Genomic DNA, 4,484 nt, shown 5'->3' with positions numbered 1-4,484 from the left:
GAATGATCGAAATCGAATATGCCCCTTTTAGTCTGGTAATCTAAGAATTTGGGAACATACACCCTAATTGACACGAATCCTAAAGATAGATCTATCGGGCCCAACAAGCCCCATCCATTGTTGCGGATGCTTTAGTACTTCGAAATTTATCATGTTCGAAGGATGTCCCAGAATGATGGGGATATTCTATATGCATCTTGTGAATGTCGATTACCAGGTGTTCAATCCATATGAATGATTTTTATCTCTATGTATGAGATGTATATTTATGAGAAACGGAAATGAAAATCTTGTGGTCTATTAAAAATGATGGAAATGAATATTGTTGATAAACTAATGAACTCATCAACCTTTTGGTTGACACTTTAAAGCATGTTTATTCTCAGGATTGAAAGAAATCTTCTGCTGTGCATTTGCTCATTTTAAAGATATTACTTGGGGTCATTCATGACATATTTCAAAAGACGTTGCATTCAAGTAGTTGAGTTCAATAAAGATTATGATTACGTAAATGACAGATTAGGTCATTTATAGTTGGATATTATGAAATGGTATGCATTCCTGTTGTGACAACTCCGTCAAAACACTTAACGGCTCCGTCACTTGGTCCCACAGCTTGATCGAAACTCTATATGAATTTAATAAAACAACCTTGCATTCTTTATTTAAAAATGATTTCCTATAAAGGAGATCTACTAAAATGTATAAGTTTAGAAAAACCATACAATAATACTTTAACCAAAAGTTGACCCAAAACAAAGTCAACAAACAACCACTATTTAATGTAACAAAAATAGAATGCAAGTTAATGTTTAACAAAAGCTGCCATCGTAAATATGCAGACTCTCTAAGCACAGCGGAAGCATTCAATCATGAACCTGAGAATAAAACATGCGAGTAACTGTCAACAAAAATGTTGAGTGAATTATAGGTTTAATATTGCAAACAATATTTAATTTAAACAATAAAAATTTATGTTTGAAAACATAAAAACTCCTTTTTGAACCTCAAAATTATATGCTAGAAAATATATAATAAAACATTATTCCATTTTCCGTGAGCCACCTGGTAACCACTTAACCCTTTATTTACCCTTGCCAAACACAATAAATAATATACACCGAACAAGTGTATCTACAACTAAATACGAAGTACTAAACATTTCGATAACAAATTGCTAGCGCGACTAGCTCGAAATGGGGTTGTCAAACCCGATAGATCTATCCATAGGATTCGCGTTCACCAGTAGAAACCAGTGATTACAGTTACCAGACTAGGGAATATTTTTGTTCAACTCACAATGAATAATTTAAACCAACTTCCACTTGTCCAAAATATAAAATAAATTGCATGTATTCTCATCCCAAAAGATTTAAATAGAAAAATGGGACTATAACTCACCTTAAATAGCAACTGAAGAAATCTCACAAACAAGCGAACAGCAAGTAAAGTAAAGTGACCAAGAAAGATCACAACGCCGACCTATAAATAAAGCAGGTCGAAATAAATAACTAACTTAGGTCAAGTCTTAGTATGATAGCTATTGTACATGTTGCAAGTAGACATAGAACATTACTCAGCAAGCATCGGTTTGATTGGAACAGCATAAGGACACACACTTTCTATTTTTAGAAAGTTTCTATTTTTAGCAGGTTTCCATTTTTGGAAAGTTTCTATTTTAGGAAAGTTTCTATTTTAGGAAAGTTTCTATTTTTGGAAAGTTTCTATTTTAGGAAAGTTTCTATTTTTGGAAAGTTTCTATTTTTGGAAAGTTTCTATTTTTGGAAAGTTTCTATCTTTGGAAAGTTTCCAAATTTAGAAACTTCTATTTTTAGAAAGTTTTGAAGTTAGGAAAGTTTCCTTATTTAGAAAGTCAACAGAAGTCAACTGAAAGTCAAAGTCAACCGAAAGTCAACTCAAAAGTCAAACTTGGTCAACATAGTCAACATTAATTTGAAAAGTGTAAGTTATAATAATAACATAGGTTATAATGTTTATTAAAGTCAAAAGTGTAAAGTTATGTCATAACATAAGTTTAATTAAATAAAATGAATTATTAAAGTTAATATAAGTTGAAGTGTTATAATTAGTATAACATAAGTATTTAATTAATTAAATATTAATCATAATATAAGTTTTATTAATTAATAATGAATTTTAATTCATATCATAAGTATTATAAATTAATAATGAATTATTAATTATATCATAAGTTTCTAATTAAAATTATTAAATCATAAGTATTTAATAATTAAATCATAATTAAATAATAATTAAGTCTTATAATAATTAAATAATTATTTAATCTTTGTTATAAGTCTTATAATAATTTCTCAAATATAAATTTAATACTTATCATAAGTATTTTCCTTTAATAATAAAAGTATTATTAATCATAAGTTTAATTAAAATGTTAATTAAATCATAATTAATAATTAAATGATATAATAAATATTTATATCATAAGTCTTAAATAATAATAATTACTTCTTTTATCATAAGTAATTTATTAATAATGAAAGCCATTCATTTTAACATAAGTTTAATCATTAACCATAAGTTTTAAGTTTAAAAGTTCATCGGGTCGTATCTTGAGCCCCGGGTGTCGGTTTCGGGCGAGCCACATATGCATCTCCGCCTACTCAAACCACCCGACACAATTATGTACTCAAGAACACTCCAAGAACAGTCCCTAGGTCGTGTATATCAGCCATGACAACACTTGGGAATTCAATTTACTCAAAACAGTGATTTAGGCACAACGGGTGAACCGTGGCTAGGATTTAGGTGACCCGAACATGAAAATTCGTCCCACCATCAGTCCTAACCAAATGACACACCCTAAAGACACCAAGGATGATCACAAAGTCGGACCATACCTTGTTCTTGCCCATAACACCTTTCAATCTTTACCAAAAATCAAATTAAGCATATCTAGGGCTCCGGGAATCGAAACGACATGAATCCGGAGTCTAAAATTAATGTCTTGATGAGAGGAACTCATTTATATACTTTATTTTAACTTTTATATCAGTTACAAAGTCAGAAACACACGAAAAAGCTGCTGTCCCAATTAAATCAAACCGAAAACATATGCAAACGAGTAATTCTACGCATCCAATCAACCATACAATAACATACAATTATCATACTATCAATATAACATACAAAATCAGTAAAATATAAGAAAAATCAAAAAGCTAGGGTTTGGGTTTATACCCTAATCAAGAATCAAGAGATAGCAACGTGTAGAGGAGAACGAGAGGAACGCGTTGATGTTAAAAGCCCTAAAATCCAAGCAATAATTGATGAAGAATGATGATGATATTGATGATGAATGTGGCGGCCTCAAAAAGAAAAAGAGAGAGGAAGAAAGATGAGAGAAAAAGATACTTGCTAGTTTTAGGTTTAGAAAAGAAATGAGGAATAGAATGGAAATGAAAAATTGAAAAATAAAATAAAAATGGGGTATAAGGGGGTTTTGGCCGAAATTTTTAGAGGGGTGGGCCCCTCATGGACCACTTTGGCCAAAAAGAAGAATACTTGTGGCCCGATCGCCCGAACGAAGCCCGAAACGCGAAAACGCTACTACGCGATTAATTTTTCGGAGAGATAACAAACACGCGACGAATAAAATATATAAACACTATATATAATCATATGACATCAAAATATCATATTTAAAATAAATTGGATTTAAAAATCCCAAAATCTTGACCGTTGGTTTGAAAACCGAAAAGATTCGCCGGACAGAAATCTGCGACACGTAGAAACGTATAACTTGAAATATGAATACAAATATTCATATAACACATAATAATTAATATATTATTACAAAAATAATAATATAGGTCTTAGAAATGACGTGTCACGAATAACAATTAACGGTCGTTAAATAATTAACGGCAAAAGATAACGGAAAAAGTAGGGTCGTTACAGTACCTTCCCGTTACGGAAATTTCGTCCCAAAATTTAAGCAGGTGCAGGGGTTGACTCAGCATCTGAGAACAAATGCGGGTACTTCTGCCTCATCTAGTCTTCTTGCTCCCAAGTGAACTCGGTACCGCGTCTGGCGTTCCATCGAATTCGAACAATAGGAATTTTGCTCTGCTTGAGAGTCTTAACCTCTCGGTTCATAATTTCGACAGGTTCCTCAATAAAATGGAGTTGTTTATCAACATAAAGTTCCTCCAAAGGAATAGTTTCACCGGCCTAGGCCAAACACTTCTTCAAATTCGATACATGAAAAACATCGTGAACAGCACTGAGTTCTCGTGGCAACTTCAAACGATAAGCCGCCGGTCCAACTCTCTCAATAATCTCAAAAGGTCCAACAAAACGAGGACTCAACCTTCCCCTTTTTCCAAAACGTATCACACCCTTCCAAGGTGAAACCTTTAACATAACACGGTCACCGACCTGAAATTCAATATCGTTCCTTCCCTTATTGGCATAACTCTTTTGCCGACTTCTGGCGGTTCTCA

The sequence above is a fragment of the Rutidosis leptorrhynchoides genome, chromosome 9, assembly GCF_046630445.1.
Source record: "Rutidosis leptorrhynchoides isolate AG116_Rl617_1_P2 chromosome 9, CSIRO_AGI_Rlap_v1, whole genome shotgun sequence".
Classification (NCBI taxonomy): Eukaryota; Viridiplantae; Streptophyta; class Magnoliopsida; order Asterales; family Asteraceae; genus Rutidosis; species Rutidosis leptorrhynchoides.
The sequence above is the reverse complement of the archived record's forward strand: the minus strand, read 5'-3'. Positions refer to the sequence as shown.